At 34.9% G+C, this 16,776-nt stretch overlaps 1 long non-coding RNA gene and 1 pseudogene across 1 annotated transcript in view; one reads left to right on the forward strand and one right to left on the reverse strand.

Moving 5' to 3' along the window:
* LOC139042828 (centromere-associated protein E-like) overlaps nucleotides 1-16,776 on the forward strand; it is an 84,464-nt pseudogene that overhangs the window by 23,375 nt on the left and 44,313 nt on the right.
* LOC139042829 (uncharacterized) overlaps nucleotides 13,063-16,776 on the reverse strand; it is a 54,638-nt gene continuing 50,924 nt past the window's right edge. The window contains exons 2-4 of the long non-coding RNA XR_011499978.1: nucleotides 15,045-15,200; nucleotides 14,239-14,412; nucleotides 13,063-13,200 (exon numbers count right to left, since the gene is read on the reverse strand). This is a non-coding gene — a long non-coding RNA (uncharacterized lncRNA). The remainder of the gene's footprint in view (nucleotides 13,201-14,238; nucleotides 14,413-15,044; nucleotides 15,201-16,776) is intronic.

A 16,776-nucleotide genomic window follows, 5' to 3' on the forward strand; every position in this document is an offset into this window, starting at 1 on the left:
TATTTGGGATTTTTCTTCTTTGTTGAGGTAGGCCTGTATTGATATAAACTTCCCTCTTAAAACCGCTTTTGCTGTATCACATAGACTTTGGCCTGTCGTAGTTTCATTTTCATTTGTCTCCAGATATTCTTGATTTCTCATTTGATTTCTTCTTTGACTCAATTGTTGTTCAATAGCATTTTGTTTAAGCTCCATCCATTTGTGGCTTTTCTGATTTTCTTCCTGTAGTTGATTTCTAGTTTCATACCACTGTGGTCAGAAAAGATGCTGGGTATTATTTCAGTCTTCTTAAATTTATTGAGACTTGTTTTGTGGTCTAATATGTGATCTGTCCTGGAGAATGTTCCATGTCCGTTTGAAAAGAATGTGTATTCTGCAGGTTTGGGATGGAATGTTCTATACATGTGTACTAAGTCCATCTGGTCTAATATGTCATTTAAGGCCATTTCCTTATTGATCTTTTGTTTTGATGATCTCTCCTTTGGTGTAAGTGGATTGTTAAAGTCCTCTACTATTATTGTGTTGCTATTTCTCCTTTTATGTCTGTTAATAATTGCTTTATATGTCGAGGTGCTGTTATGTTGGGTGCATAGATATTTGTAAATGTTAAGTATTCTTGTTGGATCATTCCCTTTATCATTATGTAGTGCCCTTTGTCTGTTGTTACAGTTTTTATTTTAAAGTCTATGTTTTCTGATATGAATATTGCTACCTCAGCTTTCTTTTCATTGCCATTTTCATGGAGTATCTTTTTCCATTCCTTCTCTTTCAGTTTGTGAGTGTCTTGAAGTCTGAAATGCATCTCTTGTATGCAGCACATATATGGGTCTTATTTTTTTTATGAAAGATGACAGCTTAAACTTGATATATAGGGAATAGAATTGGTATTCTTATATGCTTATTATATAGCTATGTGTTTCTTATCCTTTGATACAGTATATTTTAGGAAAGAACCTTTTGTGTATTTGCCTATACCTCAACAACACCTAGAACGTTCATTAAAAATACTTAACCCTGATTCCCATATGAAGAGATCCTAATTCAGAAAGTCTGGGATGTAGTCAAGGAATCTATTTGCACTATACTTCTTATGAAATTCTAATGAAATTGATTAGGTGATTGGAAACCACAGGTGTCTAGAGTATGTGGTAATATTTTCTATTTAATGAAACAGAAATAGTAATCTCAGGAAAATTTATCTAGACTATAAATCAACATAGTAATCAAAATTCTGGCTTCCAGTCTGTGTGCTTTTGTTTTTACCAGAGTAGGGGTTTATTTATCCAGCAGATGTTTTGGGGAGTGATAGTGTCATGGTTAAGAGAATGGCCTCTGGTGCTGGACTTTCTGGATTTGAATCCCAGTTCTGTCAATTCCTAACTCTCGACCTTGGGCCCTTTCTTAAATACTTTTTGCTGCAGTTTCCTTATCTGTGAGAAAGCTTGATCCCCACCTCATAGGACTGATGTGACAATTAAGTGAAGTGATATATAGAATGTGCTTAACACTATACTCTCCATACAGCAAATCCTCAATAAGTGTATGCTGTTAAGATTATTATTAATAGACGCTACCTTTAAGTCCACCATACCAGGTAAATGGAAGGCATCAAAACCATCTGTTGGCTCAGCCATGAGTAGGAAACAGCCCAAGGAAAGGGGTAGGGAAAAGTATGCCGGTTAGACATCTACATGTACAAAAGCTTGGAGTCGTGAGAAAACATATTTCTTGGACTTAAAATATTCTGGTGGCAGGGGCATTTAAACCACATTGTAGGATTCGAACATTGCATTATGCTAAGGATATGGGAAAGCCTTGTAGGTAACATGATTGGAATTGCTGTTTAGAAAGATGTGGCTACTGTGTACCTACAATTGATTGGGCCTCCACAAGGCTTGTGGCTCTGGAGATGGAAAAAACATGGGTAAATTGGAGAGCTATTTGGGAGACAGACTCGACAGAACTTTGTGATTGTTTCAACATGGGGACATGGAAAGGGAGAAGGAAGCATCTAGAATGACATACACACATTACTGGGCTTGCTGGATAGCTGGTAGCAGTATTTGTTGAGTTAAGGAACATTGAGTGAAGAGCAGTGGAGCTGTCCAGTGTTTTATTTGGGTCAGCTCTAGTTTAAGGTGTCAGGCAGTTGAAAATGCAAATATATGAAAATCAAGTGAAAGATCTGGGATGGAGATATCAATTTGGGCATTAACTACTGCAAATCCAAATTAAAGTCGTGAGAATGGATGAGCTTGCTCTGGGAGCATGTTGAGAATGAAAAGAACAGAGGGCCAAAGATAAGATCCTCCCAAACAACTTTTTAGGTAAAAGCAAAAAAGAGGAATGCCTAAAGGAGCCCAGGTTTAGCTCTAGAGTTAAGAAAGAAACCAGGTGAACGTGGTAAACTAAAAGAAGAGAATGTTGCATAGAGAGGTCACATTCTATGTCAGTGATGTCACGTTCTGCTGAGAAGTTAAATAAGACAAATATAGACTAAAACTTTTTGGATTTAGAAACAAGAAGCTCCTTCGCAAAAACAATTTGAGTTATGTATTGGGAATGAAAGCCACCTTGCAGTAGGCTGAGATGGCCAGTAGAAGGGTCTGGCCTTAGATAGAAGGAGAAACACTCCTTCATTATAACAAGGACAGAGGAAAAGGGTAGGAATCAATGCAAGTAATGCTTTTGTAAGTTTAGGCTTGTATTTTCTTTGTGAAATAGGAGGTTTAATTTTTCTTCTGTGGTGGCTGGAGATGGTAGAGACACAGTTTGTAGACCTGCTAAGGGTTTGAAATAGTCTCGCCTTTGTAGGGAATGGAAAAGAAAGCCAACGAGGGGGCAAGGAGTCTTGCCAGGCAGCCTTAAGGGCCCAGGTGATGTTGGTAGCCAGTCTTCTGGCTGTCCACACAGTGTTCAGGAGGCTAATAAAAGCTCAGATGGCAGTGTAATTCATCTGAGTGTACATTGTGATAGGATAGGTGTGGGGAACACAGAATGGGTCTAATAGTTTGAGACCATTGACCCAAAAATGTGATTGAACTGGTGATCTATAGAATCTAAGATGATGGGATGAGAGCCCAAAGGTAGCTGGCAGAAAGAAAACAGTGGATCAAGAGACTAGATGTCCCTCTTAAGCTAACTAGCTATAATGGGATTAACTGAATCACTGGGGTGGAAGGAGTTCTAGGTTTATGAGTTTCAGATGACAGGGTCCAGTGGCTTTGGGAGCGAATGGAGTTGAGCTGAAGGTCATGGGAATCAAGGATTTATATATGAATGTGCTTTTGCAGAGCAGGCTGTGGAAAGGGCTGGCCATTTCAAGCAGAAGCCATATATTCTGGGGACAACAGATAATCTTGACAGGCAACGCAGTGGAATGGGTGGTGGATAAGGTCTGAAGTTACAAGCATGGGCTCAGCCACCAATTGGCTGTATGACTGTACACAACTCATGTAAACTTTTTGGACACTCAGGCATCTATAAAGTGGATGTAGTAAGAGAGGATTGTTGAGAGGATCAAAAAAGATGAGATAATGCTTGTTCTAGTAAAGGGACAAGAGAGGAATATACCTGTAAAATATGGAAAAACACTTAGGCGGTGGTCAGAGAAAGAGAAAGCAGTAAAGCCAAGTGAGTGATGAGGACAGCTAGCTGGGTGGGACAAGAACCAGGAGACAGAGGTATCCCAGGAGGGATGAGGAAGAAGTAGAGAGACGAGGAAGAAGAGAACATAGAAACTAAAAGAAAATGTTGGCTAGAGAGAAGGAAGGAGTGAAGGGTTTGTTTTTGAAAAAATCAAAAGCAGAAAACAGAGGCTTGAGCATTCTTAAAGCCCAGTGGAAGAAGGTAGTGAAGACGACAGATGAACAGATACCTGAGGGAACAGAGTCCCAAGGGAGAACGGAAGGAACAAGATTAGGAGCGCTGGTTGGATCGTGAGCTTTATAAACTGGAAAAGAATTGGCATGGGAATGGCCCTGTGGAAGATTTACTTGCTGAGGGAAGTTCAAATGGGCTGCCTGTCTGTTCCTTCCCAGTTAAGGCTGGGTTCCCAGAAGTGCTTTTGGTCACTATGTTGGTGGCTGTGCTGTCTTCTGTAACACCAGATTACTTGAAGGATTGATACTTAACTAATTCCTTTCAGTAAATTTGCAGAAATTCTTGTAAGTAAGCCTTCAAATACAAAATGAAATTTAAATAATAGTTTCATCAAATTTATTATGAAGTTAACACTAATTTGAAAAGTTTGAATATGTTTTCTTATCTCAGGATGTCCTTAGACTGATAAGATATTAAACTAGGCTGAATAAGAATTCTACCAAGTCAATGGTTGTTAAAAATGGAAACTAGTTCCCTTGTTTTATGATGTTTGAGCCAGATGTGTGTGAGGTAATTTTGATTTCTTCTTCTTTAGGCTAAAAAAAAACGAAGAGTCACTTGGTGTGTTGGCAAAATTAACAAAATGAAGCATTCAAACTATGTAAATGAGTTTAATGTACCAGAGAATGTAACAACAAAGACACATAAGTCTGCTCTAACTTTAGGAGGAGAAATTGATGAATGTGAGTTCTTCTTCAACTACTTTTAATTATAAAAGTATCCCTATAAAGAGAGACTTTATTTATAACTCAGTTAATGTGATAAACACAGTTAAATAAAATGTATGTATTTTAGATGTGATTACGATGATAAAAATAAGTAATTTTAAGAAAGTGAACATTGATGAAGTTCTCTATTTTTTCCAGATCTCTTAAGAATGATGTGCTGTAGTTGAAACATTTGAGACAGATATTTTTATTTTTTGTTTTTGTTTTAATCACTGCTCATTAAGTTAGTACCCATATAATGTCTGGCTTAAACTTTGCTAATCTTGAAAGGGTAGCATTTACACAGGAATCTGTTGCAAAGTTTGTCTCTAACATTATAAGTATTTTTTAGGGGCATTTAAAAATATGCTTACAATGATTAAATCTCAAATTTAGAATTTGTCCTTTTAACCTATACAGTCGCACGTTGATTAATGATGGGACGTGTTCTGAGAAGTGCATCTTTAGGCAATTTTGTTGTTGTGTGAACATCACAGAGTGCGCTTACACAAACCTAGGTGGTACAGCCTGCTACACACCTGGGCTCTGTGGTACTAATCTTGTGGGACGCCTGTTGTATATGCAGTCCGTCCTTGACTGAAACGTCCTTATGCCGTGCATGAATGTGTTGTACTAAGGATCCTACATTTTATCACTAATTCTAACCAGTGATCTTAATTCACACGAGTATATAAATGATCACATCTGTTTATATATTCTTGGCATTCATACTGTGAGCACATATTAACTAATTTGAGCTTATTACCTCAGATCAGAATTTTTTTAATCTTTAATTTGAGTTTTAGGAAACTTAATAACATGTTTATGGATAAATTTCTTTTCCCCCTAATTATAGCTCTCTATTCAGAGTCTGATATTTTCAGTAACACTCTTGATACATTAACTGAGACAGAGTGGAATCCAGCAACAAAACTACTAAGTCAGGTAACTTAAATGTATTTTACAGAACATTATCCTTTTACTCTTCTTTAAATTCATTTGTTATTGATGTTTGCTGTTGTGGCACATTTCTAGCTCTGACTGTTTCAGTAGTAGTTGAGGTTCTTATTAAGGCTTCCCCAACTTGTTACACTCCTCGTTGGTAACTGTGGCATACAGAGAGAGGCTAAACATTTCCTAAAGTATGGTAATAGGTAAACCTTTGCTTCTAGTTTTTACCAGCAGATCTTGGTATCTATGATTTTTTGGTAAGTTTCTGTTTTGCCTTGGGCCATCCCTTGAAGGTAAAAAGGGCTGATTTTAAAAGTATCAAAATTCTCAGGCATAAAGTAGAATGGTGTATCAGGGAAGGGTAATATTGCCAAATAATGCTGAAAAATGAAAGTAAATAAAATTATATAGTCTTATGAAAACTTTAAGAAATAAGGAATACTGTAGTGAATACTTTAGTAAGTTTAGATTCCATGTTTGCTTTCTAGGCTGCTAATATTCAAAGAAATATAACATAGTCATATAAATGTATTTGTTAAAGAAAATTTCATTTTAATTTTGAAATAAAATTGCAGTGATTCTTGGGAATTGTTATTATCATTAGCTAACCATTATAATTAGTTGTAATGGTTCTTATAATTAATTATTATGGGGAATTATATGCTTTTGTGTCCCTAAAACACTCTGGAAGGTTTGTTGTTTTTTTCAAATCCCTAGTGTTGGTTTAGTTTCTTTTAACTCATGGCTTACTCTTCCTCATGATGGAACAGAAAGCAGAAACAGGCCTCTGCTCAGCACGGTGAGGCCTGGCAGCCGTTGGAGTTTTAGAAGTCAATAAATAATGGCTCCGTGTCACTTCCTAAATTCAGAGCTGTCTGAGAAATTAAACAGGAGTCAAGCAGGTAGAGAATTACATTATTAGCTTTATTACCAAGGAGCTTAAGGATCTGTGGTCAGATGACTTCCCATTATGTGCCCTACTCCTACTCCCGACTGAATTTTAAGTCAGGCACAGGCAGAGCATTTGTTTATATGATCTTTCTTTCTTTCTTTCTTTCTTTCTTTTTTAATTCTATCTCTTTGAAAATAGTCTTCCTCTATTCTATGTTAGCTAGTTTACCAAAAGGCAGACCTTCTGTTATGCTGTGGATCAAGCTAGACCATTGGGAAGATATTGGAGAATGGCCCAAACTACCAAATGATTCAAGGTTAAATGAATTATTTGACTAATCCAGATTTTAGTTAACAAAACAAAGAACTTGAATCCTCTCTGACTTGAAAATCTGGTTTTGTTTATAATAGGAAAACTTAGAAAGTGAGTTGAATTCACTTCGTGCTAACTATGATAGTCTGGTACTAGACTATGAACAACTAAGAAGAGAAAATGAAGAAATGGAATCGAAATTAAAAGAAAAGAATGGTTTGCATGAATTTGAGGCTCTAGAAAGAAAAGCGGAAAAAGATCAAGAGGTAAAAGATGAAAAGATGTGGAAACACAAAACTAAACTAAAACTACACTTTGTGTGTGCGTGAGGAAGATTGGCCCTGAGCTAACATCTGCTGCTAATCTTCCTCTTTTTTTTGCTTGAGGAAGATTGTCCCTGAGCTAACATCTGTGCTGGTCTCCCTCTATTTTGTATGTGGGACACCATCACAGCATGGCTTGACGAGTGCTATGTAGGTCTGCACCTGGCATCCAAACCCATGGAGTGCACAAACTTAACCACTACACCACCAGGCTGGACCCTAAAACCACACTTTTAAAAGTATCATTTTCTTAAAGATGTTTATTTCTAAGGTTGATATATTGAAAACCCAACCATTTTCCATTTGTACACACAATTTAGAGAATTTAAGAAATAATCAGTTCATTTATATTGCTTTAAAAATAGTTAAATCATAATTGTTTCACTTGTGCTTGTGTGCAAGAAGAGGAAGGAATCAAAAACATCTTTGAGCAGGTTTGGTGAATCTGCCTATTGATGAATTAATCTTGAAGAAATTATTTCCTGATAATTTGTATGTTATCAATAATTTATTGAGTATACCAGAATTGCTGCCTAGAGCATAGCTGTTTCCTTCTGAGACCAATATGAATTTTAATATCTAGTGAATGTTTTATGTATGGATACTACATATTAATGGACTTCATTTTCTTTAGAAAGTATGTACCTAAGTAGTTAGAACATTATTAGAATAGCTGGGAAAGCTGATTTTGCATGTTTCTTTTTCCATAAGAGAGTTATTGTAAAAATTAGTATAACTAATATGAAGTAGTTTTAATGGAATTTTTAGAAATGAAACAGATTAGTTAAATTTTCTCAGTGTATAATGTTAGGCTACATGTTAAGAGAACCTAATCCCCAAATCATCAGACTTTGGAGACAGAAATTGTCCAAAAGATTCAAGAGATTTCTTAGTGCAGAGAGTCGTTTACTTAGAGTTTATAGACACGATGAAATTATTTTGCAGAAGTTTTGAACTCACTCATTTTTGGGGAACGAGAATCCATAGCTGTTATCATACTTGTGAAGTGATCTGTGATTCCCTCCAAAATTAAGAGCCAGTGTTTGGTGTGGTTAAAGTATGAGTTAATTTGCAGCTGCTTCTCAGATTTCTGTATGAATAGCCCAAAGGGACACAATCATTTTTCCTCTGTGTCATTGTTTAGTTTCTCACCCTCTTTTCCTTTTTAAAAGGAAAAAAAGAATCCTGTGCCAAATATGTTATTTCCATTCTACCTACAAATTAGTTAATCCTACATTTCATAGGTATTATATCCTAAGACGCAAAAGTTTGTAAGTTCTCCAGAGTTTCATTTACCTTTTTTAATATTCTCATATTGACAAAATGCAAAATGTCATGAAAAAAACAGTGGACTTCAGTCAGTAAAACTGGATTTTATTGAGAGGAGGTGGTCTGGCGTCGTGGTTAAGAACAGGTTCTCTGGGGCCAGACTCCATGGATTTAAGCCCCAGTTTTGCTGCTCCCGACCTCACTGCGGATTCAAGCCTGGCACGCATTATTGACAAGGCCTTGAGCAAGCACCGAATTTCATAGGGCTTCCTTCCTGCGCGTCTCCACCCCTGAGGTTAGATCAGGTGCTTGCCAAGGCCCCTTCGAACTCCAAAATTTCATCTAAGTTTTTGTGTATTTCTTATTATAAATAATATGATGTAAAATTAACTTCGGGCATAAGTGTAGCAGTAATTTCTCTAATTTTTTATTACGTCATTTATATGTTCAATTAGTAAAAACTGAAGCTCACTGAATTGTCACACTCAAAAAGATTACAAAATAACAGAATGTATGACTTGAATCTCACATCTGGATTGTTTTTTCTTTTTTAACCACAGTCAAAGGGGAAAATAATCCTATTCTCTTCAGTTTTTCTTGGACATAAATTGAAATTCTAGGTTCTGTAAGGTAACATAAAAGATTAAGTAATAAAAACTTATTCTTTTCAAAGACAGTTTTACAATATCCATTCCATTTTAAACTGAAAATATTGTAAGTTTATGTGTATGCAGTAAAATATGTTCCAAAACATATATTTTGGGGAAAAGTTTAACCAAAAAAGAGTAAAAGTCAAATTATGGCTTTAGGACCTATGTCATTGCTCTGGTTTGCCAAAGGGTTTCACCAAAAATCACCAAAGCTGTGGATAATTCTCAAGTGGGAATATCATAATATAGGATGTTTAAATAGTGATTTTAGAGGGAGAAATAAGGTCAGTATCATCAAGCTCAGGGAACAAGAGAAATTTCAGTCCTGCTGCTTAAGAAAACAATGCAGATTTCAGCTCTAAGTTTCAGCAGGTGAAATGAAATACTTAAGTTCTTAAGACAAAAACTTGATTTATTTAATTTTATAATTTTCACAACTTGGAGATTTTTGTCTTAAGAACTTAAGTATTTCATTTCACCTGCGGAAAATTACAGCTGAAATCTACATTGTTTTCTTAAGCAGCAACAGATTAACTTTTGATCGTATTGTACACTTTATGCTCAGCATCTTAAACAATATGTTATTGGAAGGTTACACTCAGATCTTTACAAAAGTTGCTTCATCTTTTTCTGTTTATGAGAACCAATACTTCAAATGAAGTGCTATTTCAAATGAGAAGTGGGAGAATTTTTCCTTCTAAATCTTTATTTTCTAAATATTTTCCAAAATTAAGAATGATCATTTAGTTCTTTCTTTTTGGTAAATGTGCTTTTCTTGCACAAAAATTAGAAATAGGCAGCTTTCTTGCACGAAAGTTAGAAACAGAGAAGAAGAGGTAAAAGATGAAGCCAGTTTAAATTACAACCTATACAAATGTCTAAAACTTTGCCAAACAATTGGGCAGCCACTCACCACATGTGGCAGCTGGGCACTTGAATTGGGGCCAGTCTGAATTGACTTCAGTATGAAAAAAGAATGTAAAATATTTCATTTTTTTTATATTGATTACATGAAGAAATGACAATATTTTGGATATATTAGGTTAAATAAAATGTATTATTAAAATTAATTCTACCTGTTTTATTTTTTAATGTGGCTACTAGTAAATTTTAAATTACAAATTTGGCTCACATTATATTTCTGTTGGATGATACTGCCCTAAAATAAGAACGTCAACACTAGTCTGAAATCTGAAACTAGTTTAGGATGGAAACAGCCAGTCGCTTGCATTCTACTAGAATTTGCTTTTACTCTTTAAGGACTCATCTGATTATTAAGATTAAATAATTCTAAGGAAAAATATGTTTATCTTAGGAAATTGTAGTTTACTTGTTTTGAACACAAAAGTTTATGGTACTGAGATAGTTAATGCTATAGCTATTTTGATAGAAAGGAAACTTTAATAGAAATACTTATATCTTTAAGTATTCTTTATACTTTTAGACAGTTGGACAATGTAAAGCGATAACATCATCTTTCCAATATTCCCTGTGGAATAAACCAACAGGGTAGATAGTTGGTAATGCTGTGCATACCTCTGTAGCTTTGGTGAGCACCACATGGAACCAGCCTAATCCAAACCTGCATTCCAGATCACAACGCATTAACAAGCACGCCAGTGTAAAGCTAAATGGCTAATTCATGGGAAGAAAAAATCTTACGGGGTAAATACATTTATGCATTTAACTTACCCAAAACAAAAATCTATTCAGAGAATGTTTTTTAAAAGTTTGATTACAGTTCATCTCCTCCAAGTGATGCCTACTAATGTACTTTTGATGTTATTGTAACTTTATTAACAGATGATGTAACTGTTATTTGGGTTATGCTGAGGTTTTCTTCTTTGTTTTGTGGGGTTTTGGGATTTTTCGTTTGGTTAGTTGGGTTTGGTCTTTTGGGAGAGTTTTTGTATTTTTAAATAATGAGGTGCTCTGCTGCAGTAGCTTGAACAGTTATCTCTCAGCCCTTCTTACTGTGTTAGGTGATTCTGAAGCAGTGAATGAATGCTGTCTTTTTTTTTTTTTTGCTCTGTTTAACTATTGGTTTGCTCTGTTGCCTGTTCACATGCTCTTACAGATGCAACTAATTCATGAAATTTCCAACTTAAATAAAGAATTTAGTTAAGCATGCAGAAGTGTATAATCAAGATCTTGAGGTGAGCTTTTATGTTGATATTTCTGTTGATAAGGGACTAGAGCTATAAAATATACATCATATGTAATTGAACATGATTTCAGAAAAGAGAAGGAATTATATTTTTTAAGTATCAACTTTTAAATTTTACTGTCTAAACTATTAAATGTAAATTCTTTTTAATCCCTTAGAATTTAGATCCAATTAAATTGTGTTTCACTCTCCTTTGATTCTTTTAGAATGAACTAAGTTCAAAAGTAGAGCTGCTTAGAGAAAAGGAAGACCAGATTAAAAAGCTACAGAAATACATAGACACTCAAAAATCAGAAAATGTGAACATGGACTTGTCATACTCATCGGTAAAAATCAGGTTTATTTTGTTGTGTAATCATGTTGGCATTTATAGTGTACCATCACCATCATCATAGCAAATGCTTACGTTGAGCCTACTGTGTGCCGAGCATTGTTGTAGTTGTTTTACATTTAGTATTTTATTTAATCCTATCAGTAACCCTATGGGAAAGGGACTGTTGGTATCATTGCCATTCTACAGATAAAGAATCGCTCAGAGAGTTGAGGACATCATTCTTTGAGTGCATGTAAGTAAGTTAGGAGTGAGCTTCCATTAAAAACCAGTAATTCAAAAAACATTTTAATTTTTTCAATTGTTTTATACAAATGCATGAAGAAGTATGTAGTTGATCTCAGCCAAGATATCAGATCTTGGCATTAAGTAACATTTGAATCTCATGGTGAAATTGTTAAATTTTTTTATTTGCTTTCAATCCACCTGATTACTTCAAGAAAGTATCTGTTTGATTCTAGTTTTTAACACCCTTTTTTAAAAGGCAACAGTTTCTAGCTAGAATTTTTTTCTTTTTTTAAAGATTGGCACTTGAGCTCACATCTGTTGCCACTCGTCGTCATCATTTTTTTTTTCTTCTTCTTCTCCCCAAAGCCCCCCAGTACATAGTTGTATGTTCTAGTTGTGGGTCCTTCTGTCTGTGGCATGTGTGATGCTGCCTCAGCATGGCCTGATGAGTGATGCCATGTCCGCACCCAGGGTCCGAACCAGCAAAACCCCGGGCCACTGAAGTGGAGCTCGTGAACTTAACCACTCGGCCACGGGGCTGTCCACTAGCTAGAATTTTTTTAATCTTAGTTTCTGTTGTTCTTTTGTTTTCATTTGAACTTGTCAGAGTACTTTTTGTTACCTTCTATTAATCACAAATGATTCTTTTTAAAAGTGTTGTTACTGTTTGGAGGCCCTGGGAAGAAAGGTACTTTCATATAATCTTCGAGTGTCTACTGACAGAGTGGCAAGCAGAATTGCCCACTTTTTAAAAGTTGTTCTTTATTTCTTTCTCTTTATTCATTCATTCATTCATTCATGCATTAATGTTTTCCCAAGGACATATGGTTGAATTCATGTCAGCTAAAGTCATGTTAAAATGCTGCTTCTCTTTAAAAATGACACAGTGGATCTTTTTATGTATTTATCAGTTATATTTTCTCTTCTGTGAGTTGCCTGTTCGTATCTTTTCTCTCTTTTGCTTTTGGATTGTTTGTCTTTTTTTTTTCAGTTTGTGATTTAATATTCTTAATTTTAACTATTAATTGCTCACCTGTCATGTTTTGGAGAGAATAATTTAAAAATACGTAGGAAACTTTAACAGGCTAGCTGAGCAACAATTGTGTTAATCTTTTTTAAACAATAACAGATTTCTTAAATTACAGTACTTCTATATATATAGTGCTTTTATAATTTGGAAAAAGATAACCAGAATTTTTAAAAATATTTTTATTTTCGAAAATGTCATTTCTTTTCATCTATCCTAAAAAAAATTTGGTGATTAACGTATTTTCACCATTTTTGATTTGTTAGGAATGACATCTGTGTGTGTGTTCTCTAAAGTCTTTTCCAACTCTAAGAAAGTTAGCTTTCAGGAAATCCTTTTTGTTGTGTGTATAGGAAAACATTCAAGACCTCAAACAGATGAAACAGACTCTGTTCGATGCTGAGGCTGTAGCCCTCGATGCCAAGAGAGAAGCAGCCTGTCTCAGGAGTGAAAATCTGGAGCTGAAAGAGAAAATGGTAAGTGATTTTTGTTATATTTATAATAAAGCAGTTGTAATGATCACTACATTTTTGTGAATTTGTATTGTTTCTCTCATAGAAAGAACTTGCAAGTGCATGCAAGCAAATGGAAAATGATATTCAGTTATATCAAAGGCAGTTGGAGGCAAAGAAGAAAATGCAAGTTGATCTGGAGAAAGAATTACAATCTTCTTTTAATGAAATAGCAAAACTCACCTGCCTTATAGATGGAAAAGTTCCAAAAGGTATTTTATAATTTCAGACTTACCTCTTTGCAAATCCAACTGCCTAAAGGATTTTGCACCTCCATTCCAATGATTAAAAGTCCATTGTTCTCTGATGTTTGTAAGTAGCCTAATATTAAATTTCAATATCATTTGGTGTCAGTATTTATAAGTGTTTCCATGGACTTCAAATTATAAAGGTTTAAGAATTATTTTTCAAATGAATTGGACCCGATCTTGAAAAAGGCGATTCAAGAACTTTTAACAATTGGATTACCTGTTGACCAACACTGGTTCTTTCTTTAATAAATTTTATATAATCTGATTAAGTAATCTAAGTTTGTATGTAATTTAAATTGTCCCAATAACTGCAAACTGTTTAATTTACCAAAAATATCCTAGATTTGCTCTGTAATTTGGAATCAGGAAGAAAGATTACTGATCTCCAGAAAGAACTGAATAAAGAAGTTGAAGAAAATGAAGCTTTGCATAAAGAAGTTAATTTGCTCTCAGAGTTGAAATCTTTACCCTCAGAAGTAGAAATGCTAAGGAAAGAGGTAAATATGTTTTTAAGCAAATAACTCTTACTTTGAAATAAAAACCCTTGCAATATTGCCTTAAATATTTTGCCATAGTTTGTTTTAAAGTAACAGTGAAGAGACTGTAAACATTTGACCCTGCTTGTTAGGAACATTTTCAAAGAATATGTAACAGTATACTTAGTAATGAGATCCATGTAGGGGCCATTTCTATAGTCCTCAGATGTAGTGCTTTTCAACAGAGATTGATGGCCCACCCTTAGTCTTTATCTTTTTTGGTGCTGTTGCTGTGGTCATATCACTATGTTGAATAAAGGAGAGTAAGGAGGTAAAGAGGGTGGCATTGATGAAGTTTTAGAGGTTGACGTAAATATTGCAGCCTAGTGAGCAATTCCGGAAACCTTCTGCCAGCCTTTCCTTTTTCTGCCTTTCTGAAAGAAATAAAAAGGACAAGAATTTGAGTACTTACTACATGGTGAGCATCATGCTAAACAACTTTAGCAACGTTATTTAGTCATCCTAAAAACTCTTTAAAGTACATGCTGTTTTTTAGCCCAACACATAGTTATGGATCTAAAAGCTGAGTTACACAGACCTGCCTCCTACCCTGAGCCTGTGGTTACAAGAGCTCTACTGTCTCGCTCCCTCTCCTTTGTCTCAACTTTGGCTCTCCTCTCTTTTTCCCACTTCCTTCTCCTTTATCTTTCACAATGATTAAACTATTTATAAGCTGGATATTGTTGGTTTAAATTAATTACTTAAATAATAGTTTAAATTTAAGTTATTTAAAATTTAAATTATTCATGGATTAAGTTTTTGGAAATCTGAGCTGCATTCAAAGCCTTTAGAAAGAAAATAATAAGTCAAATTCTAAGAAAAACCATAAGATGCCTGAAACACCATAAAGTTAGAAAACACTTTAGAATGATAGATAAGGAAATAAAGACATCCTAATTAAGTGTTTCTTCTCCACTCAATCCTTACTAGAACCCAAACAAAACTTTGATGGTAAAGTTAAGCAGGATAATATATTGTTATAAAGATGTGACAATAAAAATATTACCTTTCCTCAGTCAAATCTGTGCTTAATTTCAATGTCTTTTTTCTTTTTTGCAGATAAAGCTTTTCTTTTCCTGATAACTGCTGTAGTGGATCTTATATTGCTAACATAGCTAAATTTTATTTCTTTTCCGTAGATAAATGACAAATCTGAAGAGCTCTGTAAGATAACATCAGAAAAAGACAAATTGTTTTCTGAAGTAGTTCATAAAGAGAGTAGAATTCAAGATTTACTTGAAGAAGTTGGGAAAACTAAAAGTGACCTAGCAGCTAGCCAGTTGAATTATAAAAGAACTGATCAAGAATTCCAAGATTTTAAAAATCAACATGTTGAAACTGAGCAAAAGTATAAGATGGTCCTTGAGGAGAATGCAAGAATGAGTCAGAACATAGGAAATCTCTCTAAAGAAGCTCAAACACTTGGTTTAAGCTTGGATGCTTTGAACATGGAGGTTGGTACAACACACCCTCTATGGAAATGGTCTTTAGTTTTCTGGGGTTTGGCTTCTATATAGATGCCACAGAATGCTCTGCTTCTCACAGTAACTTTTTCTTATTTTAAAGCTTTCTTACAAAACCCAGGAACTTCAGCAGAAAACAGCTGAGAGTCAAGAAAGGTTAAATGAAGTGAAAGAGCTGAAGCAACAATTAGAAAGTAGAGATTCTAGGCTGCAAACTGTCGAAAGGGAGAAAGCACTGATTACTGAGAAACTTCAACAAACCTTAGCAGAAGTAAGAACCTTAACCCAAGAAAAAGATGGCCTGAAACAGCTCCAAGAGAGCCTGCAGATTGAGAGGGACCAGCTCAGAAGTGACATTCAGGACACCGTGACCATGGTGAGGCTTTGACAGAGTAAACTGAAAACTCAGAGCCTCTTCAAGACGTTCAGGAGCCATCAGTTATTATTTATGATCAAGCAGTAACTATAAAGTTATTTTCATTGTTTCACATTATTCTAATTGAAATTGTGTTCCCTTTCTCTGACAAAGAACATAGATACCCAAGAACAATTACAAAATGCTCTTGAGTCTTTAAAACAACACCAAGAAACAGTTAACACACTGAAAATGAAAATTTCTGAGGAAACTTCCAGGAATTTGCGTATAGAGGAAAACATAGGAGAAAATTCGGATGAATTTCAGGAAAAGGTAAAGGGTATTTCTGTTCGAGTTTTCATATACTATATGTGAGCTTTCTCCTTAACTTCAGACACTTAAGTACATAATGGTGACCTCAATCCTATTGATTATTCACAGTGAATAACTAACAACAGTTTACAAGATTAGCCCTAGTGTCTTTGAAATAACTTCAGATATAACTGCTTACAATCAGTTGGAAAAGGAAAAGGCAAAAATGTTAGTTCAAACTTTGAGCTGATATTTTCCGAGGCCTGGTGTATTTTAAACATCTTTAAAAGCCCCTCTGAATTCTAAGAATGTAAGAAAGATTGAGTGCTTATTATTACTTATGGGTAAAATATTTGTTTTATATCAGATTTTGTGTACTAGTTGAGAGTTCACTATCGATGTGTGTGTCGTGTTCATGTCTGTTTCTAGAGCTGTGCTGTGCTTAAATCTCAGCTTATTCTAGGCAGCATGGTTCGTTTTGTCCTGAAACCTGGGGAGAAGAGCTGCTTTGTTATTTAATTATATACAAGAAAGGCTAGGATGCTAATGATGATTTTTTAAAAGGGAGGTATATTAGTCTGCCATCACAAAATATCATAGACTAAGTA

The sequence above is a fragment of the Equus asinus genome, unplaced genomic scaffold (genome assembly GCF_041296235.1).
Source record: "Equus asinus isolate D_3611 breed Donkey unplaced genomic scaffold, EquAss-T2T_v2 contig_1, whole genome shotgun sequence".
Taxonomy (NCBI): Eukaryota; Metazoa; Chordata; class Mammalia; order Perissodactyla; family Equidae; genus Equus; species Equus asinus.